Genomic DNA, 27,444 nt, shown 5'->3' with positions numbered 1-27,444 from the left:
TCTAAAGCCATGCTGGGATATGGAGAGTAGGTTGTTATTTTGGAGGTACTGCATTAGTTGATTATGAAGAACTCTTTCTAATATTTTGTATAAAGGTTTGCTATTGGGCGATAGTTGGTGACCTGTAAGGAGTTACCTCCTTTGTGCAGTGGAATAATAAGTGATGTTTTCCATGAGGTGGGAACTTTGCATTCTAATAGAGATCTGTTTATGAGAATAGAGACAGGATAGGCTATAGCCTCAGCTGATATCTGAAGGAAGTCTTTTGGTAGCATATCAGCTGCTAGAGTGGTTGGTTTAAATTTCCTAAGGAGTTTAGAAATTGTCTTTGTGGACACGGAATGAAGGCGAAAACTGGCTTTATTGTACTGTATATTGGGATGGGTTGGTGTAGTTATTGGTGTGGGGCTGCTAATGCTATTTTGGGCATTGGCAAGGGTCTGGACTGTTTCGATAAAGAATTTGTTAAATTGAGTGGAAATGTTTTCATGGTTATTTGGTAGCACAGGGGTTGGAGCAGTGGACTTTCCTGGGTGTAGTATACTATCTATTGTGGCTCAGAATATTTGGGGATTGTGTGCATATTTATCTTGCATATTTTTATAGTAGCTAGATTTGTCTAGTTTGATTTGTATTTTGGATTTGTTACAGAGCTCTAGATAGTTTTGTCTCAAAGTAGTGGTTTTGCTTTTCTTTATATTGAATCCAGGCCTTGTCCCTTTCTTTCATTATAGTTTTAGTATCCTTTCTTAGCCATCGAGCATAGTTAGTTTTTATTCTAATGCTCCTGGGGGTGCATGATGATTTAAGATGTTTATGAAGGTTGTGTTAAAGTATTTGATAGCTTTGTCTAGAGATAGTTGTTTTAGGGGAGTCCACTTGCAGTTTTTTAGTGCATTGATGAAGTCAGTGGCTATAAAGGTCTTTTTGTTTCAAACTACTCTGAGGATAGGTTGGATGATGGTTTGGGATCTGTTCCTAATTAGGTAGGTTGGATGATGGTCACTTAGGGTATCTGGAAGACATCCAGATTGCTGTGCAAGAGTGGGGTCAGATCTAGTCTAAGATGGACTGGCATTTGGATGTTTTGTCAATTCTAGTGGGGGTGGTTATAGTTTGGGTAAACCCGTGGAGGTTAATAAAGGCAGAGGGATTATGACTGGAGCAGTTAAGCCAATCAATATTGAAGTCCCCTAATAGTATGGTTTCATGTGGTAGGGAGCTGGAGATCCAGTTAAGCAGGCTTTCCATTACAGTGATGTTATTGCCTGGTGGGATATAGCCACCTGCACTAATTATGTGTTTGTTGGAATTTATTTTTAATCTGGCAAGGATTAGTTCTACATTTTTGACTTCTTGGGTATTATAATCTAGTTGTTCTATGGTGAGATGATTTTGGAATAATATTGCAACACCTCCAACCTTTTCCTTTAATCTGTCTCTTCGATAATATTATAACCAGGGGCAGTAATCTCATTATTATGGTGTTGCGGTTTGAGCCATGTTTCAGTTAACACAGTGATATCTGGTTTGTATAGAGCTAGTAGGGCATGATGGTCCTGAATTTTGTTAAGTATACTTCTTGCATTAATGTTTAAGAAGAGGAGAGCTGCGTTAAGTCTGTGGTATAGGGGATGTAGCTGATTTGAGTTTGGGTTGGCTGATGTTTTGGGTCCTGGATTAGGGTGTATGTCTCCACTACAAGTGAGTTTATGGAGTAGGTATATATAGAGTTTGATTAATTTGTGAATTATTTTAGTTTGTCTTTGAGAAGAGTGGGGATTAGTTTTGATTGTCAGTTTATTGTATGAGTAAGAGAAGGCTTGGGAGGAGGTAAGGTCGCATGGTGATATAGGGAATTTTTTTAGTTTGATGGGATTGGCTATGGATTCTGTTTGCCATTGGGATGGTGTGTGGTTATGAAGTTGAGTGTGGTAGGAGGACAGGATGGAAATTAGGAGTAGAGTGAAGATTATCAATGGATAGAATGATGTTTTTAATAGTTGGGTTAGATTTGTGTAAATCATGATATTTAGTTTCAGAAAGAAAGGGGTGTATGCAAGGGTAATATCTAAAACTGTATGAGATTGGTGTTGTATTAAAGGTACACTATAAGAGGTGTGGTGGAGTTTGTTGTTGATGGAGGAAGAGATTTGAAGGGATAGGTATTTGAGAGTGTGAGTTATCTTTTATGTGTTAGGTAGCAGCTGTATGGCCAGGAAGTATTGGTCAGGCAAAAGGTTATGAGTTCCTCAAAACAGTTCAACAACCGCAAACCCAGAATAAAAAAGAGATTAATGTCCATGGAAATGTATAAGGAACAAGAATGATAAAAGTCCCCAAATGTCCATATAGCAACATTTATGCCACAATCTTATAGACTAGAACACAGAAGCATAACTAATTGTCCAAACATCAGCCATCAAAAACAACACATTTGAGTTCAAGCATCATGAAAACTAGTCTTTGTATACAAAAAAACCCAAAAGAAAACAAAGGATGTATACAAAATGTGAAGATCCAAAAGCACTGTTCAATGACAAAGAAATGTCACCCAATGCAGATACACCAGTCAAATTATGCATACATAACAAATAGACTGGTTATCAATAAGAAACATTGTAATATAATGGTAAAAATATTGGTCTATACACACTTAATTCACCAGAACAAAAAATCGTATACAAAATCTAACTACCTATTTTAGAAATAAAAATCCAGTATAATAAATATGTTTTTAGGCCCAATGATGATATTTTAACATAAAGCCACCAAATTTACTGCTGATTCAGTGACCTAATGGTTCATAGCATAAGTACTACAAATAGAGCTTTCAGCAGCATAGAAATTAAGTGAACAATCATGCAAATCAAAAAATGTTTGCCAGCAACAACATTACTGCCTGACAAATACACTGCTAGTAAAAATAGATAAAGTGTTAACCAATATGGACACCACAATGGATATGGCAATTAGATAATGAACACTCATATGTCTCCAAAAAAAGATGATGAAATAATAAGTCACAATAAAGGGCAAATTGGAAACAATATATTGTTTTAATAATAAATGCTGCAATTTTTCAGTTCCAACAACAGATCAGTTGGTGTTCACCTCTTCCGATGCTGAAGTCACATTTTTTCAACTTATTTTATTATTTTTCCACAAATAAAGTGCTCTTTGAGTTAAAAGATTTGGTTGCTGTCCTGCATCGGCTACCATGGACTTGGTCTTGGAGTTTCTAAGTTCAAAAGGGTACAATAATATCCCATCACTTTCTTTATCTGTCAAATCAGCACAGTATTCATGAGATTTCTACTGTTCATCAGCACACACTTAATCAATTCTTCAAACATTGAAACTAATAGTTCACTGGTGTCTTGTCATGAATACTAAACACTGAAAAGAAAGAAAAGTTGAATGTTGCATTTTCCTCACCTTCTCCTTGTTTTTTAGTTAATGCATTCTTAGAGTTGGCAGATAAATAGATGAGGATGTGGAGGTTTTTCCCCTATATCACAGGGTATAGGGGCTTTGCCCCCACATAAAAAAAGTTATGTTTTACAACCACTGAAGTGTCACTGTTTTGCCTAAGGACCTCCCACAGTTTTCAATGTTTTGGAGCCAAATAATTAAAACTCAATCAAGCAAGATGTGATTATTCATAGTAGACTCATTAGTCATAAAAATAAATGATTTTTGCTAAAAGTTCTATTTTTTTTCTCTTGTAAACTTTTGTGTTAGCATATCCCTAAATACTTGAAGGTATCACACTCAAACACACACACACACACACACACACACACACACACACACACACACACACACACACACACACACACACAAAACACACACAATTTTAAGTAATTCCTCTACATTATTGTATTTGGACAGGAAAATCATTTCTTCCAAAATGTCAGACACTTCTGACACACAGTAGTGGATTTTATTGTGCATAGGCAAAGAACTACAAACTCTAAATGAACTAATGCTTTAGCTTACACCTTCAAGGTTCAAAATGAGTTTCAAAGATATTACATCATTTATATACTAAAACCAATCACATTTAATTAATTAGTTCAATCAGTTCTATGCAAAGCCCTACAGTACTTAAAGAAATAGACACACAGTACTTTAAAACACACACAATTGTCTGTCTATAAACATAAAAGAAAATACATAGAACAAATATAAAAATTGGACATATAATACTATATTCCTACCTCTAAGATGCATCTCAATAATATTCAAAATGTTGACCATTTTAATATTAAATCAAATATTTCATAAAGAGTCCATTATTAAGCTCCCCAGGTTGTAATGTTTAGTAAGCAAAGATAAACCATGCATCCTTACACAATAGGACATCAGAGCCTGAATTCTCTGATATTCTACTTATTATCTCAACAGATTATCAGAGTCTTCCAGATTATTACAATTCTTCAATGTATATAATGCCTTCTGACTATATTGCTATATTGCTGCACCATTCATTCCTTTTATCACAGTCCTATTATACAAAATCTTTCCACACCTACAATCTTTTGCAATATTCATACTGGTATTTATACCTTTCTTTCTTTTTCATTGTTTTTCTCAACATTTTTTTATTAGATCATCCCAATTACTAACTAATAATTGTTTTAGTAAACTGTTGTCTCTTGACAGAACAATTAATAATAATATATAATGCCCCTCTTGTTATAGGATACAGTCTGGACCTTCAAATAATGGAGAACATAATTACCTTCTATTCTGATTCCATATACTCTGGCAAAAGGAAAATGGACCTTCTATAATTCAATTTTCCTAATATAATTGATTTAATAAAATAAACATTCTCTTGTAAAATGACAAACTGAACAATTTCTATCAACTAGAAACCCTTTTGATCTATTTCAAAACCTCTTCCATTCATCAAACATTTTCTCCCACCCTATAAACAGTATGGCAAGAATGTCAATCTTCTTTTGCCACCTTTTAGTTTTAAAACTATTCTGATATATCTTTCAATTGCAATATTACCTCCTTTAGATTTGTTTACTGTTCAGTAGCACATACCACATAATGTGCACATGAGAAAAACATGAATTTGCATTTCATTCCTAGCTTTCATGCTAAACTGTGTTTTAGAAAGGAAAACTCAGCTGTGCCAACATTAATAATTAATGAATAAGCCAAATTATAAAGGCATCGATGTATATCCCTGCTTCACATCCTCACAGATCCTCATCTTCTCACAAACAAATCAAGTTACACAAGGAATTATTGAGTTTTCATAAATTGCTTTAATAATTCCCTGCTGTCAGTCACCAAATTAATGACTTGTCATATGTCTTAATAACATCAACCCCACATAAAATCCTGTACCTTTTCCCAAATATATACTTTTCTCAACTTCCTGTAACAGCAAAAAGTCTTACATTTTTCCCTTTACTCCCTCATGTACATTGCATTTTAATACCTCTTTTGATATTGTACTTTACATTAATTGTAAAAATGTGTCAATATATTATAAATCATATTTATTATTACATTTTTTTACTGTTTATATTTATATTTTCCTTCACATTCCAGATAAATTCATAGTCTTTTAAATTAATAGCCTTTCTTTTCTCTCTTTTTACCATTCTTGCTATATTTCTTTTAAAACTTTTATTTGAGTTTCTCGCAATATCTTATGCAGAAAGAAAAAAACATATTAAGCATATCCAATCAATATGTGGAGATCCCCAATGGTTTGGTTTTTACCTTTCACAATTTTCTATTCTCTTCTAATCTGTCAACATATATTTATTTCATTACCTCTTTTCTTATCATCTCACTCTCTCTCTCTCTATATATATATATATATATTTTTTTTTTCTATGTATTACTATACCGGCTTTAAATAATTCCTCATCTGCTCCATTTTTGTGTTGATCTTCAGACATTCCTTATTCAGCTGTCAACTTATCCTGAGAGCTATTCTGCTTGTGAAGAATTTTTGCTAACTCTGAATTCATTTTTTCCTGTCATGCCATACCTCTGTTTCCTGTTTATTTTTTCATCATTATATTTAAATTGTTCCCTTTCTAACTCATAACATTATCACGTTCCTACTTTATAATTAATCTTTATCATTTTCATTTCATACAAATCATTTTCCAACCTTACACCTCTCACTTGTAAATATAAATATTGTTGTTTTACCTTGAGTTTATAACCTAACCACAATTCATACCAGGCTTTATAAGACAGCCTCATATCCGGGCGATCTTCCCACAATCTTTCAAAATGCATTTTTTTATGTCTGGTCTCTGAACAAAGTTTCTCTTAGTTCTAAATATGCTTTTTCATTCAATCTTTTTAATATTTTGTCTTCTAAACGTCAAAGTAATTGACCTATGACAGAAAAGCAGTTAAATAATCCATGCAGTCTTTCCATGTAATTATTTAAAAAATAAAAACATAACCTAATTTTATGTTTATATTCCATTACTTATGCATATAATCATGTTTGTATTAATACATCAATATTTCCATTTCTTTCAAAATAGCATCATTCTAACCATTTACATTATGATCTTAATTATGTAACATAAAGTTAAAATCACCTTTACATACCATTCAAACATATATCATGAAATATGCCTCTCTTTGGTTGAACAACTACATCCTCTGGCTTTCCTTAATATTTGAATAAATTGCACCATATCTAAAATGTTCAATTTTATGCATGTAGTCCACTGATATAATTCTGTCTAACTACAGCTATATCCTTACCTGTCACTTCAAATTATTTTCTTAAACAAAGTAACTTCAACTGAAATTGTCATGGAAATGATCAACAAAGACAAAGGCAATCTTCAGACACTGACCCAGCCAAATTTGACTTTGTCAAGGGAAGAGCATGCCTTCTAAATTAACTAGACTTCTTTGAGATGGTCACCAAAACAAGGGATTAGGGGAAAACAGTTCACGTAGCCTACCTGGAGCTGGCTAAGATGCTCGACAGAATACCCCATTGAGGTATAGTTGATAAACTCATCAAACTGCGCATAAACTCCATATAGCTTGCTGGATGGCCAACTGGCTCACAGACAGGGCCCAGGAAGTCAGGATTGGTGACACCACCTCAACTAAGAGACTAGTCACCAGCAGGGTATCTCAGGGCTCCATGCTAGGACCACTGCTATTTGGTATCTACTTCTTGAAGATAAACACTAATTGTAGGGCCTTTGGATGACCAAGTTCACAGATGACTGCAAATTGGAAGCTATCATAGATTCCACCCATGACACAAACATCTTACAAGAGAGTCTGACACAGACAAATGACTACCCAAGATCAATCCATATTCACAAGGGTGTCTGCTTGAACCAGATACCCTTGGGAACACTGGTTGAACTTGATCAGGCTTGTAAGAGCCCTGGGGCTGTTAGCCTAGTAACCTCCTATGATCATGATCCTGTGATCCAAAGTCACAGAATAAAACTCAATGCCAAGAAATGCATTGTATTGCCTTTTGGGAAAACTGGCATCCAGGCTTACTCCATCAATACAACATCCCTAAGAGATGATCCAGTAGTTAGGAACATGGAACATATGTAGATAGTAATCTGGCCTTTGACAAGAATGTAGCCATGGTAATACTAAAGTCATTCTCCTACGCAAATTATAAGTAAGGGCATGGCATTCAGATCCATGGAAGTTATAGTGCCACTTTATCTGTTCCTTATCAGAACCATCATTGAGTATGATGTCCCCTTTGGTATGTACCTGACCAAACATATGCAACAGTTGGAATACTGACAAAGATCACTTACCAGAAGAATCCACAGGATAAACAATTTGTCCTATATAGATCATCGTAAAACCTTATCTTTATACTCTGTCTGCTTCTGGTTGCTGAGAGGCAATCCTTCCCTAGCATGCAAGGCATCCTTGGATCCACCTTTGATGGACCTTTTGGACATCTGCAAAATGAACAGCATCAAAACTTCTAGACCTAAGGATTTAAATTTTGCTTGTGTCATACATAAGACATGTTGGTGAGACAGATATTTGTCTTAGAGGATCCCCATTCTCTGGAACAGGCTTCCCATTCATATGAAGAAGAGTCCATCCCTAACCCCATTTAATCATAACCTTGACCAATGGATGGGAAATCAGAAATTCACCCCAGGTCTAGCCCCCATGTCTCTAATTGACAGAGGCAGACAGTAATGCCCACACTGATATACCCCAACCCAACATAACCTCTAGAAACCACTTAACTAGCACACACCCCCTCCTTATAAATGACTGTGATACATAGGGACACAATTAGGTTGGATCAAATAGCTAGGGTTATAAAAAGCACTGGTGATCCTTAGACTGGTATATAACTATGAAGCTATGAATTGTAAGAAGCTCTCTTACAAACTGAGATTTGGCTAAGTGGCTCACACCTCTTTCTAAACCCTCCAAAAATCCAACTGCATCTTATTTTCCCTAAGTAACTATATGACAAAAAAATTTCTTCTCACTTCTGTCATCAAACAATACCAAAATAGAAATGGTAAACATAAAATTCAACTACCACAGTAAACAGGCTGTAAAGAAAATCTATCAAAAATTTGAAGCCCTCTATAGATGCAAAACAAACCTCACACTCACCCTTTGACCTCATGATCAAAGCACTTCAACCATGTGTATATACTGTGATGCCCACAGGCAGTCATGGGTTATTGCTAAAATATTTATTGTTTTGCTGTTTACTCATTTTATTGTGAAACTTTTGTCCCCATGCCTTCACTAAAAGGAAACAGCTTGTCTACCTATTTAGACCATCCTGGTAAACAAATGCAATAACTAAATAATCAATTTTATAAATACACACACACTCATATATATATATATATATATATATATATATATATATATATATATATATATTTGTGTGTGCGTGTATGTTTCATTTTTTTACATGTATGCATTATGGTATTGTGCACCCACAGCGACTGCTGTTTCTACAGACATACACACACACACACACACACACACACACACACACACACACACACACACACACACACACACACACACACACACACACACACACAATGTGTGTGTGTGTGTGTGTGTGTGTGTGTGTGTGTGTGTGTGTGTGTGTGTGTGTGTGTGTGTGTGAGTGTGTGTCTAGAAATAGCAGTGTATGTGCACTCTACTGACTGCTATGTGAGGTAGAAACAAGGTACAGATTTTGAAAATAAACCCTCTGAAAGTTAAAAGGGGGTTTGCAGCTCTGCACTGAATGCAAAAAAATTGTGTACAAATTTGGTAAATTGATTATGAGTTGCATGTACTGAAAATGAAATCCAAAAAAAGTATTAAGCAAATCATTACTTGTGCTGCTGACATGGAAGGTAAGCAAACCTCTGCTGAAGTACAGCACTATGGTTTAACCAGAAACAAAGTAGTGTTGTCTAATTAAGACTGTCTCAGCAGAATGACAGTGCTTTGCAACAAAGTGTGTTTGACAAGCTGGAGCAAATCAAAGTTTTGCCACCTACTACTGTAAATATGCAAAGTGAAGCCTTAGTTGAAAATAGTGATTCTTGTCTATGGTTCTAAGTGAACCAGACCAGATTATGTTTAGGAGTAGAACTTAAGTATTGTTAAGAACGAATAACTTTTAGGAAAGGCATTGCCACTTTTTACAGGAAATGTACCGGTACAACAATTTGTTAAGGAGTAACAAGAGAATGTAAGTGAAACACTCTGAACACTACATAAATCTGGGATATGAAGATGAAGATATAACCAAGAGAGTAGAAGCATTAAGAGAGTCAGTTGGTGCTGCGTCAAGCAGAAAAAAATAGTAATTAGTGTGGTCCTGATGATTTCTGAACATAGAAATCACAGACAGATTTACAAGGTTGGTTGATCTTCACTGTAAAAAGATGTGGCAACATGGAAAAGACAGAGATGGCTGATTTCTCCAGTACATTTTCTGAATTTCCTGTAAAGTGGCAATAGTGTAACACCAAAGAAAGCCTGAAAATGCTAATTGAAAAGACATCACAGATCAAAAGAAAAAGAACTTAATAACTTTATGTTGGGATATGAAAGGAAAAAGAATAGTAAATGTCATATCCAAACTGACAGTGTGTGTTTACAAAATGTAATGGAAGGTAGTTCCGTCAAACGCAAAAAGAAGATTTCAAAAGTTTTAAAGAAACTTTGTCATTTAGGAAGCACAAGTGCTACCTAAACGAAATTTTGAGTGTCAACTCTTTTGCAGGAGAAAACAAACACAAAAAGACAGATATTATAGGTGTTAAAGAAAAAACAATAACTATGGTACAAAAGTAAATGTCTAGGTATCTGACGCACAAGCTTGTACACTATTTATATACATTGGATGCACTGACTACTACACGATTAACACATGAAAAGAAAAGTACACTATGCACAGAGATGAGATTGGGTGGTATTACAAATAAGGAAGTGATTGGAATTGCACTTGAATGAGAATATATTAATTTTAGTATGCAGTAAATAAATAGAATTACTGTATGGGAAAAAGAAAAAGAATGAGAGCGTAACAATCTATTATAGTTTTGATACGTCTATATTTATATCATCTTTAATGAGTCTTATTGCAGTTGAACAAAAACTGTTCATGAATATGGAGGTCCTGCAGCAGATACTCCTTAACCTTCCACCAGAAGCAAGTTTAGTGAACCAACCATACGCTGGATGAAAAGTGTCACTCAATATTTTGTGGGGCCTCTTTTTACATCTCATTTCAAAGAGGTCCTGTAAGGTAAGAAGACTAGTGCCCAGAAACTGAAATTGAAGGCAGTTCAATTTCAATTTTAAACTAGCAGTTCCCCAAAACCAGAGCTGGAATATATAATTCCAGTGGGTTTCCTCCCATATAGGAGGTCCTGCAAAAAAAAAAAAAAAAAAAAGATCTTTTAGTGTTCACTCAAGGTGATTTCAGGCAAATTCCTTTCAAGCTTTTTTTTTTTTTTTGCTTTTGCTGAAACTGCCTTTGATGAATCAACATGCATTTGCTGAGAATAAGCCATTAAAACGCAACTTCAAGAGTCTAGACACAGAGATAAAAATTTTGCACAGTCAGTCTTACAACAATGAAGTAATCCAGTCTCTGCAATAGTAAAAATCTAACATCATATATGAAAGGTGACACTGATCAGTAGGGAACTCAAAGCGATTATGTGCAAAAAATGCAGAATAATACCAACGTTTAAGGGCAATTATTAATGTATTTCAGAAATGGAACAAGAATACAAAAAGAAAGAACACCTTTTGACAGTGCTACAGAAAAACGGGAAAATGCAAAGTGGTAAAATAGATAACCAGTACACTGCTAAGCTAACCCAGGGAAAGGGAACTCTATTTGTAGATGAAAACTGGGTTGGCGGACTTTAAGGATTCCCTGCTGTACTGTCGGAGATGCTGGGTCAACAGATTGGTGTGATGAGGGAGATGGTTTATCTGAGCTATGAAAGAGAATCAGTATCGCCTAGACATGGTAAGGCCTTGCTGTTTCTAATTTTAGTGGCTGCCAAAAAAAAAGCAATTACTAGAAAATGGAAATCAAAATCTAAACCAACTATATTAGAAGTAGTGAATATAGTAACATAGATAAAACTGGGATTGAGACCTTAGAAAAGGGCAGAAGCAAACTACATAAGAAAAATGGGAATTGTGGGAATAATACATACAGGGGAGCAATGAGGTTTAAAAGAAGACAGGACTAAAATGAGCTATGTAATGTTTGACTGAAAATGATTGGGCAGATTATAAGTGATGTATAATGTTTGCAACTGGGAGTGTATCAGTATGGTTTGTGATGTAAAATGCTTGCAACTAGGATTGTGTCAGTGTGGTTTGTTTTCATTTATATAGATGTATGATTGCTTACTTCTATGTCATAAGTGATGGTTTAATAAAGATGTTTCTTGTTTACAAAAGGGGCAGGAAAAGAATAATTTATGTAATGTTGCTTAGGTTATAAGATATATAGCAATATATGTGATGTATAATGTTTGTTGATGTTAATTTGTTAATACAGTTTGATTATTTTTGTATAAATGTAAACTTCCTTATGTCACAAGTGATAATTCAATAAAGTTGTTTAAAAAAAAAACTCAGTTAATGATCCTACTGAGACGTACCCTGTGGAACAAAGCAAGAGTTTCACCAGCCAGAGGTCGTGGAAGAACTTGCCAAACATGCAACCACTAAGTGAGAAAATTTGGAAATTTGAATGACAGTCCTTAAGTCCAGAATAGCAGAATTGAAAAGACAGATTGATATGATTAATCAGAATTTGGGTGGATTGGAGAGATGGTTATCAAACTTATCAGTAGATGCCACCTAAAATAACGATATGCATGATAATATCCTCTAGCTGCACACAAGGAGATCAAAGTTACTTTGAATAAGCTTATGGGTGTAGTGTACAGGGAACTAAAAGATCAATAGCGCTACATTACCGAGACTCATGAAAAAATGCAAAATGCATCAAAGTGAATCAGCTTAAACTCACACGTGAAAAAACTAAGCCCAAGCATAGGAGAGCATAAGAGGAACATAAAGCTCAGAAAAAAGGAATATACTAAACCAAAATTTGTCCCACTATGAAGAGGAAAGCTAAGTGCCCTAGAGTGAACATCTGAAATGAAGATTCAATGGAGCCATTTCTTGTCACTCAGAACTCAGCATAACATTAAAGGATCATGGTGCTATGTCTGTTCTAAAGCTAGACATATTGTCACATGATGTCTAATCTGGAGTGATTCACACTCTATGTCAAGGACTCTGTGGGCCACTTGAAGTAGAATATGGTTTAGCCAGTGATGTCCATCCTTTTGGGTCTGAGCTAAGGGGGGGAATGACTATGTGTCTGTTAAGTATGTGGTATGCAGTTCTGAGGCTGGGATTAGGATTCACATCTGCCCTAAGTAGAAGAAGCCATGCCTCCATCTTATAAAAAGAGAGATACAGAGACTGACAGAAAAAAAGACAGAGAGAGAGAGAGAGATGTGGGGCTGTGTGGTAGACAGAAGATCTACTTTGGAGAGATATACAGGCAGTGGCTGACAAAGCAAAGGAGACCAAGTACCAGAGACATTGGCCTCTCAAGTGGGAGACTAAGTGAATTCTGAGTTGTTTGTCTGAGCTGAATTTTTAGTCACTTGCCTGAACTCACTTGTGACTTCACCGTGTAATGTGCTTGAAATGGTTGAAGGCACTGTGAAATGCCTGCACTGCACAATTTTACTCTAAATAAATTAGAGTGAAATCATACAGTGAGACTCCAGTGTGTTGGCTAATATTGCAATTTCTATCCATCTATCTATCTATCTATCTATCTATCTATCTATCTATCTATCTATCTATCTATCTATCCATCTATCATTTCTAAACATATGTGTTTTATTTATCCCAGTGGACTGAAATACTTTGATATCCTAAGGGAAAATTTGCATACCTACCAACACTGTGGGTACTTACACTGACTCATATTGTGTTTGAGTCACAAAAATTTTTTTTTTTGGTAATACTTTATTAAGATTATTGCAATCCATATCAGGGTCTTGCAAAATTCTTCATCCCAAGACATGTATCCAGGTGTTTACAAACCACTGAATACCCATACTAAGGGTATTACAAAGGAGGCATGAAAGAAGAAACAAATTCCTCAACATTAAAATACAGCCGAGCAAACAAACAAAAATATTCTGAGGCTCCAAGTTATAGTCACCACTTCTATTTAAGAGCAGATATCAGGATTTATAATCCATACTTTAGCTGTTACTACATAGATATAGGAAGGTACATTAGTGCAGTGATTAGCTTTCTCACCTCACAGCTCTTACATCTCGTCATCTATCTCTGTCTAGGGGCTTTGGTTTATGAAGTTTTCATGTCTACCATGGATCTGCTTATGCTTTTACTGGGAGCATCAGTTCACCTTCCTACAACCTAAAAACAGCATACAGCAAGGTTCAATGACATTTGTCTAAACTGCCTTTAGTATTGTGTGTGTGTGTGTGTGTGTGTGTGTGTGTGTGTGTGTGTGTGTGTGTGTGTGTGTGTGTGTTTGTGCATCGTACTGTGGACTGTAGATGGGTATCCAGCAAAAGGCTCTTTTCTCTGACTTATACACATTGCTTGCCGCAATAGGCTTCATCTCCCTCAGGACACTGAATAGGTGTCAGGGAATGAACAACTAAATGAATGCATAACTGTATACATTTAAAGAGAAATAATTTACAGGCACTGAATACCAGTTGCTCAGTTTATGTTGCACTGTGATGACTGGCCATATTTTCTTATCAAAATCCATAATACCTACACATTCATCAAAGCACAGAAAATGAACACAGGATTTAGTGTGTTAAATAAATGCTTACATACCATAGTATACATTGTGATAGAGCTGACTTATATCATAGCTTTCAGATGAAAAAGGGACACAAGAGGAGTACAATGTTGCACCTGGGAGTGAGAAGAGTTAAGAAAGCATTTTTGGAAAGTCTGAATACTTACCTCTCATGCAGCAGCCATACAACCGTAAAGAAAGTTCACTTACTGAAAATGACAACGTAACTTTTCTTGTGCTACAGTTCTACTGCTGTATATCCTCTTTAATAAGAATTTGGGTATTTAATTCTGTGAGACAGCCTATCCATTCATTTCAATAAATATTTACATGATTGATAACTATGGTAAACATATTGTATACCTGTATACCAAACTTTCTTTTATTGCCATTAGTTGACAAGGTAGGCACACAGAGACTAACGTTCACATTTTCAGCACAACTTGATTTACTGATTTTCCCAGGGTAATTGAATTTGCAAAGGAAAATGCATGAAGTTGTATCGAAGGACTCATCTTTAAGGAGTGCATTAATAATTACACTGTATTGTTACCCTAAAATTTTGAATATGCTTTTTCTTCACTGCAAAAAATATTAAATGAAATTAATAAAGCAGCATAAATGTTCTGAAATGGCATCCACAGAAAAACAGCTTAATTTCACCTTGATATCCTTTGTATTAAGCAGATTAACAAAAACCCAGTCACTAAGATAAGCATGCATCCATTACATCATTGCCATCCATGATGTCAGTAGTCTATTTTTCTTGTCCATTAACAAGTATAAAAAACAGAAGACAATGCAACATCTCATCCGGATTTTTATATATGTTTCTTCTGGTACTTTAACAAAATCCCAGTGGAGCAGAAATCAAACAACAGATTATACTGTGGGTAAATGCACAATTCTCAAATTAAAAGATGCTTACAAATAAACTTTGATTTAAATATAAAATATTTGCCATAACTGGATATGCTGCTGGTAGGGCATTTAGAGCATTTGATTCATATATCTTTACTGCAGCACAACTGTTTACAACATACTGCATTTAATGACTGTAGCTCACCTTTCACTAGCATTACAAGTGAGCATATAAAGAAATAGACACAAAGATTATTCTATGTAAAACTGTTTTAATTCTGCTTCGATAATATACAGTAGAAGGTTATATTTCAAAAGATCTGAACTACTAATCTGAAAAGATACAGTGTATTATCCCATGCAATTACTGTTTATGTCAGTATGTGGTATATGTAGATTGTCTAGAGATTGTTATGAAATCACAGCCTTTAGTATACTGCAGAAGTACTTTCTAACTATCACTTAATATGCAGTAACACAGGCACATTACCAGTATGGCATACAAGGGACACCAAATGGTATGTGATGAGTGTTGTGTCACGTATGGTGCAAGACAGAGCGAAGGCATGACAACAGAGGAATATGAAAGTCTATCATGACTTTGCCGGCCATACAGAACTCAATTCAGGTGTAGTGTTTGATGCATTCATGGTACAACATAAATATGTAGGTTAATTTTGCAATTCAGACTAGCATAGGTTTGGCCTGGTTAGGAAATGCAGTACCTTTACCCCACTTCCTCTAAGAAGAATTTTTGAACTTGCCGTTCCTATCTTATATAATTGTTTGTACTTAAGAAATTATACTGAAGGGTTTAATTAGCTAATTTACCCTTCTAGAACATTGCGCTGATGTGGCATGACGACATTTTCATGCTACTGTCCTGCAGACAGTACCATGACATTGCTTTATTCCTCTTTGATTTTGTAAGTCGCTACACTTTGATTTCACTCCTCCGGTATTATTTCAAACTGACCCCTACTATGTGGCACCACTTTTGTGCTTATACACACTGAACCTGCTCTATATCTGTTTGTACATAATGTAGTAGCAAGAACTGTACTATTTGCCCTTTGCTATTTTTGCCATCTGTGTTGTCTCCCTTTACTCTTCCTTCACACTGCATTAACTGTTCTTTTGAGCTATATGATATCATTGAGTGAGTCCATTTCCAGTGATGCAATGTTTAACTTAAAATTACTACCTTACTTAATATACCATGCTTTAGTTTGCACAATCCCATGGGAAGTTATCCAGTTTCAGTTAAGTAGTCAGCCACTTAATCCATATAAATACATATTGTGGGCCTCATTTCTAGTCACTCTGAATAGTTTATTTTAAAGACCTCTTCCATTATGCTTCCCCTGGCCAATGGTATTTTATCTTAATCTAGATGATGATGTTGTTACCATAAAATGGTATAATGCTCAGTGAACAAGGCTTTCAACCTTCTGATTGCATAAATGTTTATATTTTGCACTAACGTGCTTTGACTAACATAATTTACTATGGATCCCATCCCTATAAATAGAATTGTACATTGTGTAGGATTTATAAGAACTACATTCTATTAACTCCCCATGATCACAGCTATCTGGGGTAACTAGGCCATGGTAGCTAGACTTCCTTGTTATCACATGACATTAATGCCTAGTAAGAAAATCTGCATTGACTATAGAGTAAATTAAATTCAGAATCCACAGAGCACTTTTCAACCTCTGTGCCTGTTACTACTAGCTTTCAGCCCTTTGAAACAGCACCCTCTGGCTGTGTCCACTCATCTTCTGCTATACTGCTTTCTTGCAGGTTCACTTTATTTTAATTAATTACATTTTCCCATCAGTTAGCTTTTAATCATACCCTATCTTTGAGCATTTTCTTTCATACATAGGTTGGGAAATGTCTTTGTTTATTCTGTAGAACTTAAATTATCAGTTTGATGTGGTGAATCTTTAATTAAAGTGACTATGCTGCTTGGCACCTTTTATAATTAAAGTCTATTCAAATCAATGTCTACACAATTATTACCATGGATATATTTCCTCAGGATATACAATGTTTCTGCTTGCATTTGCAGACAAGAATTCATGCTGTTCATATCTTATTAAGGGTATATTTTTTGTGGGTTCTGCATTCATTTATCAGATGGCTAGGGTATGTAATATGCATACATTTCATATGAACTATACTATTTCTTAATTTAATACTGTCAGTCTATATGGATTTAAAATTTTCTCAGTTTCAGCCATGTTACAAGGTATTTATTTCTTATAAGAGAAGGATGCTTGCTGTCTTTTGCGTTTATATCATCATGTTTTCTAGTAAGGCAACAAAAAACACTGAAGTGAACCTTCACTTTATCATTTAGACTAAGCTTTATGTTCCTGGCTGATATATTATAATCCATTTGATACATTCTGAAGAAATATACATTCTGCAAATTCTGCATTTTCCATGTAAATGCTACTGACAGGAAGTAGCGTGAGTATTGGCTAGGAACTTTGCCTCACAGACCAGATTCTGTGGTGCAGTCCTGACCTCTAGTCAATGTGTAGGGTTTCCACATTTTCACTGTATTCAAGTAGGCTTTCAATAGGTACTCGAGTTTCCTCTCCAAAATATGCTGCTTGATTGGATACACAAAAATTACTGTACATTGTACTTAACTTGGAAGTTTCAACATGTGTAGCAACAACATTTTCAATGTGAAATAATAGGCAGCAGTTCATTCTCTTGTTAAGAGGCAAGTGATTTTTTAGTGACTTACAAACATTTCTCCAGAGGTCTGGATGATTCATAAGACTGACAACAGAAAAGCCAAGCCTCAGTGTGATATAAACACTGATCAAATTTTACTTCATACAGAATGACTCTATTACTTTTTTTTATATTGTTTCATATTAAAGAAGCTTTAGTTTGCAACATATTAGTTGCTATCTGGTTATGCAGTTTTAAAATAAAGCCTATAACTGACACAGGATTGAGTTGTTAACAAATGTTACTGATGGATTGTAGTTCAATGTGAATTCTTGGTGCAGATTAGCTGGCCTTTTATGGCTCACTCTGCCAAGTTCGACTGAGGTTATCAGAAATAACACATGTTTATGTGTTTGCAGAATTATAGGTATATGTGCTTATTGAGAGAATTTACATAACTTTTCCACCTTATGTATCCTTATAGTGCACAATGTGTACCATCAGAACTAATTTATAAGGTTAATTTAATGAGCAAGAACTAGTTAATGCCAATGATGATGGAAGTTGTCAAGTTAATGAAATTGGCACTCCACATAATGCTAGAAAAGGGAGGTGATGTCTTTAGATGTGAATGAGGACTACAGGAAAGACAGAAGGTCAGACATGTTTCTGGCCAGGAAATATCCTATCACCTTAGTAGTAGAGGTTATGACAGAGGTGAAACATGGAAGAAGTTCTAGATTTGCCCCCATCTTAGGACTAGAGGAAGGGGGGGGGCATCAAGGGCAAGTTACATCAACCATTGGGCAGGAGGAAAGTATAGGGGAAGGGACACAGTTGACTTTGAACAATGGAGAGACCTTTATGAGTAACTATGTGATGTTTTATAACCAGAATACGAATAAGGTTAAAAACATTGGGCAGGATTCACGAAGGCTTGCACGGAGTGTAAGAGACGTGCAACACTCCATGCAAGCCTCACGATCCAGGAACAGCCCTAAGCTCCGTGTAAGAGACCAGCTAAAACGTCTCTTACACGGACTGGGCGTGGACATGCTAAATACCTCACTTGCATCCAAAAGGTATGCAAATGAGGTATATTAGCGATCCACGAAGCAGAAACCAGTCCATGTAAGAGATGTTTTAGCTGCAGAAATGTACTCAGTTGACAACTGAGTACGTTTCTGGAAATTCTACAATGGAGCCATGTCAGCTCCAAAAAAGGTTGCATATGACTCAGGCAGCATGACAATGACCAAATATGTGGCCATTGGCAATATATCCCGATGCCAAAATAATAAAATTATAATTTTTTTTCGGCGATCGCTGATGTTTAAACCCAGCGCAGCCCCGCGCAAACGGGCTGTGCTGTATAAAAACATAAAAAAGAAGGTTATAAACCCACAAATGTGGGTTTCATGCAATACATGGAATGACAATGCAGGGACCAGCAGACCAAAAACAACATGGCCACCGTGTAGTGGTTACTAAGGGGAGAAGCTGAGTCTAAGACATGTAACTAAGAATTAGTAGGCAATCTCATGTAAATGAGGGTACGGATACTAAATCTCACAGTCACATAGCAAATGAGCACAGTCTAAATAGTGTAAGAGATACATAAGGGGGAGGAATAGAGTAGGAGATAGGTGACATCACAGGGGGGAATGGTAGAAAGAAATGCAGTTCATTGGAGGCCAGTGTAACATGACAGATGACAGGCACAGATCATGGAAAGAGGTGTGCCACTAAATAAGTCATGGAAAGTCAAGAAATGGAAGGTGTACACTGTTACTTACACCAAAGTTTCCTGCTGAGCGTGCATGCGCACATGTGCATGCCATGAAGCGCGGGTAGGACAGTGTGCACGCGTGTAAGGCAGTCTGAGCATGTGGGAGCGTGTTGGGAGATGTTTAACACTGTTTGCGTGGGTGTGCGCACGTGTAGGGCAGGCTGAGTATGTTGCAGGCTGTTGGCAGATGTGTAACAGTGTTTGCACGGGTGTACGCACGTTTTAACCCGAATAAGTAGATTCTGAACCGTGTAAGCACGTGTGCGTGCATGTAAGCCACTGTGAGCGTGTTTCTGATGGTATGCACGTTGCTCCCCCCTGAGGAAACAGAGAGGAAAAAGAAAGCAACAGAATTAATAGGAAGCTAGCAGGGATAACTGCTGAAGCTAGCAGGTGAAAACAATTAGAAGCAGGCAATTACACAGGCAGAATAGTAGCCCAGCCCAGCACTTAAAACTATGCAAACAGTAGTGCAGGATGTTTCCCTTAAGAGACACTGCAAGACAGGAGTAAGCTAATAGAAGTGAAAACTGAAAAAGCTGAACTCAGAGCAGAAATGTTAGGGGCTGCCATAGCTGTCATAATGAGACATAGGCGACTTGCTGAGGGTGGTGACAATGCAGATGGTGCCAGACAACCCACAGTGAGGAGACGGAGAAGAGTGTACAGGCCCAGGGTCTCTTACCACGGATTACATGAGCTGGAGATAGTAGAGCACTATAGAGTGGACAGAGAGCTCCTGCAGCAAATTGTTGAGCTGTGCAGGCCATGCCTCACACACAGAACCAACAGAGGGGAACCCATCCCAGTGGAAACCAAGGTATGTGTTGGCCTAAGAATACTAGCAACAGGTACCTTCCAGAGACCAACTGGCGATATGATGGGGATATCACAGGCATCAGCCTCCAGAGTACTGCACCAGTTCCTGGATGCCATGTCAGCACATGTCGGTGATCATGTATATTTCCCCAATGCCCTTGAGGTATTGGCCAGCAATATGTGTCTCTTCCAGCAAATAGCGGAATACCCTGAGGTACTGGGTGCAATAGACTGCACGCACATACGCATCAAAGCACCAGCCGGTGAGTGGGGTAGGGCCTACATTAACCGCAAGGGCTTCCCCTCCATCAACTGCCAGGTCGTGTGTGATGCCCAGGGCATAATAATGAATGTGTGTGCTGGCTGCCCTGGGAGTTACCACGATTCCCACATCTGGCATTTGACACAGCTGTACAGACATTTGCCAATGGGGACATCCCACACGGACACCTAGTGGGGGATGCAGGTTATGCACTGGAGCCGTGGCTGATGACACCCATCAGAAATGCACACACACCTGAACAGGAACACCATAATGAGGCACACGCACAAACACGTAATGTAATAGAGCGTGTGTTTGGGCTGCTCAAGTCACGGTTCCGGTGTCTGGACACATCTGGTGGAGCCTTGCAGTACACACCAACTACATGTACCCAAATTGTCATGGCATGTGCTATGCTACATAATATAATCTTGCGAAAACAGCTGCAGCAGGACCAGCATAGGGCTGGGCCAAACAGCCCCCCACCATTGCCAAGGCCATCACAGGCAGAGCGTGACTCGGAGGAGGAACAACCTGAGCCTGCCCCAGTAGGCAGAAGGAGGCGTGCCCAGTATGCCCTGGCCTTGGCAAAGAGGCAACACATAGCACATGCACTGGCTCAGTAGGAACCCTAGGAATGATACCCCCTCTGACTCACTCAAATAATAACATGGATGCCTAAAATGACATGACCTGCTCACAAACATGTACAGGGAATTGTAATATGCACATCCGACAGAGGCAGCCCTGCAGCACCACCTGAGGCATGAATGTTATGTGTTAAGTAATGTAACACCATGTACTATATGCACACCTGAGCACCCTGACTAACATCCACCCTCACCAAGCATGAAGCCACAAAATGACGATGGGATGATCAAGTGCAATAACCGGATGAAGAAATGCAGTTAGTCAAATGGGAGCCAATGTGTTTCAGGCTGGGAAGACATGCGGAGCTTGACATGATGCACCACCTGCTAGGGGTGGCGTGCACCTATCATGCCATGCCCCATGGATACCGGCAAAGGCTGTCAGTACCCACAGCATGCCCTGAATAGGTAAGTCTCAAAACACAAACCCACCTTCATAGGTTCTACAAGGGATAGGAACCTAGATGTAATGCTACCCAATGACAGATGTATAAACAGCAAGATGTGTGCAGTGTAAACGCAAACAGTATGGAGAATGTAGATACCAGTCCAGCCACAACAAGTAGAATCTGTGAATCCAGAGGCAATGTGACACCAGTACCAAGTACACAGACAACCACATCACCCCCCAATAAATACAAATATATGTGATAGATGCATCCATGTATCCAAACCAGAGGTTGAGCTCCACCAACTCAGTACTGTCAAAACTAGTCAGGAGGAGAAGGTAACCACATACACCACAAACCCAGTCCCACACAGACCTACCACAACTGTAAACCAAACACATAAACACAGACAAATATTCCCAGAGGCCTTAATTACAAACACACCACACCAACAGAAGCCTCCAAAGTAGATCACAAGCAACCACAACCTTCAAACATAGCACATGCAACGAATAGTACGCAAAGCTGGTGTGCCAAACAGTCACAGGCCAGAAGGAGAAACAACATGCCTGATACAGTCATAATAGGTGTCTGTATAGGCAGACACACTGCTGTCCCACTCACCAGGCTGAACAAGGGAAAGGGTAGAGTAAGCTGCTTGTAGACTGCCACAAAATGCCACATAACACAAGTACGCAGGTCACCCCAAAGCAAGCAGAAATATGATGCACTCAATGTCCATGCTGGTGTGAATTACCTGAGATGTACCTCCCTGGTCAACATCAAAAGAGACATGGATGGTCCCTCTGAGTATGTACCCCAGGGCGGGATGACACTGGCTGTGTGCAGCATCCAACCCTCACCAAGAATGATGCCACAGTACAAACACAGAATGCTCATGTTTAACAGCTGTCACAGTTACAGCTGTCAGTCCAAGAGGGTCTAATGTTTATCTGCTTGTGATGTCAAGCATGACAAGCCATGCTGCTGTTCCAGGGATGGCTTTCAGCTGTTACCTGTGTGCGTCTGGATACTGGATAAGGCCTTTGCCACCTCCATAGAGCCGTATGTAGGCAAGGCCAAAAAGACTACCCACCACCCTAGAAAACATAAGTGGTAGGAAACATAAGGGTAATGCTGACCAATGCCTGATGTGTAAACTGCAATATGCATGCCCCTGAGGCACTTCCCATTATGGGGAACATTGATGTCTGTGCAGTGACAGAAGCCTGCTGCAAGCCTAGTGATAGCACACCAGCACTACTAGGTTATACCACATATCATGTGTTATGGCCCCAACACCTGCACCAAAACATCAAAGGAGGGGGAGTATCCATATGCAGCACAGACACACATATTGCCAGGTAACTGACAATGCACAAAGCAGCGGATACCACCCATGTGCACATAACTGTAGTCAAAACTGCTGTCCAGTCTGTAGCATGCGACAGACCACACTCTCAGACACAAGAACTCCACCCAGACATCCGAAGACACTGGACAGTATGAATGTCCCACCAAATACCAGACAAGGTACACACAAATTACCACATAGGTGTCAAACCATTATGTATGCAAGGAGTAATCAGGGAACTAGGGACACAGGTCGACATTAATCTGTCATGTGACACCCACAATGCCAATGTGGCTATGAAGACTGTCGATACTGGACACCGTATCATGAAAGGATTCACATCAACATCAACAGAGGTCACTGTGCCGCTGTACTGTTCCCCTATCAGACCCATAATCTAGTACAATGACTCATATGGGATGTACCATACGTGACACCTGCAGCGGTTCGGAAGACCTCATAGTTACCCCACCAACAGGATAAAGGGTGTGAAATATATGTCATATGCTGCCTGGCTGTAGACACCCCAGCTGACTGCAGTCACACACTGCCTACACAGAGGCATTGTATGTCTGTTGTACAAGGCCATGTCCAACACAGGAGTAATGGACATGCTACACCACAGGAAATCAAAGCCATTGGAGCTGTGAGAGTCACAGATGTCAGCCTCAACACATAATGAAATAAGATGTGCTGGAGGGACAGATACATAACCCATAGGCTCCCCACACCCAGAAACAGAGCCCCTCACTGACACCCCTCAACAGGAATATTGCCAAGTGGATGGATGACCGTACATGTATACTGGGGGTTCTCACTGTGTCACGACCAGACAGAGGCACAGTGAAGAACCTCATAAATGGCCATAATTGAACATAGCAAGGGGTGTCGAAAGACACACACACACTCTGGCTAGGCTTACTAATGGCCTAGGGTGTCTAGCCTAGTATGAACCCATGAACCTATGAAGATACAAAACGTACAGGACACTAAGGATAATCACAAGGCTTACCCAACTGATGGTAGGAACCATGTTGGGCATCCACAGATATGCTCTGAATCACACAGATATTACAAACAACATACCAAACACACACACATATTGCTAACATACAACCTGTCAGGTGTAGTGCAAACACCCCCCCCCCAAGTGAAAAATACCTATCCCAGCAGACTGATGGTCCCCTGACATTGCAGATGCTGAAGTAACAGCCATCATCTGCAAAGCAGAACACACAGCAGCAAAGGTATGTGATGGTGTCCTGTGCTGAGGCCAACATGGACTCCAAGAACAATGGAATGCCAAATCACACTACTGCCCAAAGTCAGCCTTACCACAGGATATGTACCCAAAGAGCAGTGTACAACAACAGTGGTCCATCACAACAAAGGTGTTGCCTGAATGGATACTCCAAACTACCACCCCAGGATCCTGACAAGCTTGTTCTGCACAGCTATGGAAAGGATCAGTATGTACCGCAGACAGAAGGCTATTGTGGACCTACTGATACTGGACCCTACACAGTGTGGCTGTTGTAACTGCAGAACCTGCCCCTAAACATGTCTGACCCATTTGAAGCAGTCATTAAGGTCACTGATGAGGGCAATGTGGTCCACACAGTGTAGCTGGACCATGCACATGCTTCTAGACAATACCGTACGAGTTCAGTATGGATATGTTCACCAGCTTAAATATACACCCCTATGTCAGTAGAGGGGTTGCAATCCAGACCAAGGACAGAACTGACATGGTAAGATATGCCGCATCCATGTCAGACTACAAAGCGGATATGAGTGGCATCCCACAAGGGCTGGTCTTGGCCCCCCCACCCCCGTTCTGTATATATGTCCCATAGGTATAGGCCAACATGGAAGGACTGTGACTGAGCATGTATGCAGAGGAGTACAAACAGCCCACCATATCCGACCCCCAGCTGACACAAGCAACCCACAAAAGGGCCACCTACAAACAGACAACTGTAGCCATAGTCATATCAGCAAGCTAATTGCAGAACTGTGTATAGACAACCGCCGTGGATGTACAGTAAGTGCCCACAAATTACCACACAGGTGTTAACCCATGAGGTACCTAACATGTAATGTGAGACCTGGGTACAAAAGGTGATAAATATCCTGCACTGGACAAACATGTGGCTGTAGTGTTCGCAGAAACATGTACCATATACCCACCCAAACATGAAGGTTGGCAGATGTAGATAAGGGGAACTCACTGTGGCTCTGCAGCCATCCTCCATCAGCGTCACAACTGACTACAATAGCCCCTGTGGGTTATACCGCAGCAAACACCTCCATCAACTGTAAAGTCCACAACAGTACCCCACCAGGGGTAGCAAAGAGCATGAACAGATGCCATGTGTTGCCTGAGTAAACAAACTGCAGCCCCACACACCACCATCCTTCCCAGCTACAGGAAAGCTGTGCCTGATGTATGAAGCCATGTCCAACCTGGAATGAATGAACATGTTGCACCTTGTACAATCTGAATGGCAGTGAGCTATGCACATGAGAGACCTGAACCCCAGCACTGACATACATAGGACAAGCTGTACAGAATGATCCATAACACAGAAGGCACCCCCACACTTCAGTAAACTCCTGGTACAGGTCAGCCAGAGAGACACATATCGACACCCCTCAAGAGGCATCCTGATGAGTGTATGGGAGATAATAGGCTAACCCTGGGTATCACTGTTTTGTCAGAGGTAGACGGAGGCACAGTATACTAACCATGACATATGTCATGGCAAACTCCAGTTACAATGTGTGTCGAAGGACAAACACACCCTGTGACTAGCATCAGAAATGGCCTAGGGAACATCGCTAGTGTTTGCCAATGTCCACCCATGTTGTGGAATACACTAGCAATGTTGGACGAGCCTGGTGTAGGAAGTCTATATCTGAACATATTGCAACATTGTCATATGTGCACAACTGGCCCCTACACAGTCTGTTGTGCTCACTATGAAGATGTCAAGCAGTCATAGGACTAAAGCCCAGGATACTGTCCACCACAGTGAAAGTACCGAACCAGTACACTATACGGTACTACAGTGTCAGGACATTATGAAAGTATGTTGAGAACTGTCTGCAAAGTATCCCATACAATCCCTGCAGGCACAGTATAATCCCTGTTGTGGCAGACATGAAGCAGTTGGCCAGTTAGTACACAACATGACACCCAACACACAACCATAAATGTGCGATATTGTCGAAGTTCACACACACATAAATATGTGGTGGACTTCAGAGTGCAACATATGGAAAGCTCACACTGGGCATGCTCGCACACTTTGATAAATGAGGCATATGTCAGACAACATGCCATGGAAAGGCTGAACTGGGCATGCTCACACACTTAGGCCATATCTCTGTTTAGCAGTTGGCCACACATATCTGGTATTTGTACATGTCAGTCCAGGAACCAACCACAACACAGCAATCAGCCCAGTGCACACAGTAAATGACCACAGAGACATAAGTGATATAGTGGATCGCCGTCATATGCAAACATCTTCCACAGATACACAAGTTGGTCATAGGAACAGGGAATGCTATGGCAATAAAGACCTGCAAACAGTAGAACAGCACAACAAATATTGTGCATCCGACAATTGAACATATGGGTGTAGAGGTCAATACTAGGCTTCTTGCCCTAGGGAATGACAGCTCAGCCAGAGTGTGCTTGGCATCTGCATCCCCAGGATAGTAGGCTACTGTGCCACTGTAAAGTAGGTCACAGAAGGCAACATGTGAGGCTAGTGAGCTGTGCCTCTGTCAAGCAGGGGCACCGTGGAGGTCTCAGGGATTGAATGTGCTAAGCCACAGCCATGTTGTCGGTGTGTGCTGTGAGAGGGTTGCTGAGGATCTCTGACAGTAGGTGTCCATCAATAACAGACTGAGGGGAGCCCTATCTGCATTCTCTGGACGATTCCACTGTCAACACTGTGTTGTAATGAGTATGTGTGAATGAAGTGCCGTGCCGGAACTGTCCACAGATGTCCTCCCTCTGTGGGCTACAGCTCTGCAATGTATTAGGTCACTCTGTCTGTTGTGCGGTGCATATATGGCTGGTGTACAGCTGACAGGTGTCTTGTTGTGGAGCAGTCATGGGTATATGTGGGAATAGCATGAACAATGCAAACTGTACACATGCTCATAGAATGCAATTGTCAAGGATTATGCTGAGTGGCCAGTATAGTCCTCCAGCATGGGTCCT

The sequence above is a fragment of the Protopterus annectens genome, chromosome 3.part0 (assembly GCF_019279795.1).
Source record: "Protopterus annectens isolate FY-2018-M chromosome 3.part0, PAN1.0, whole genome shotgun sequence".
NCBI classification, from domain to species: Eukaryota; Metazoa; Chordata; order Ceratodontiformes; family Protopteridae; genus Protopterus; species Protopterus annectens.
The sequence above is the reverse complement of the archived record's forward strand: the minus strand, read 5'-3'. Positions refer to the sequence as shown.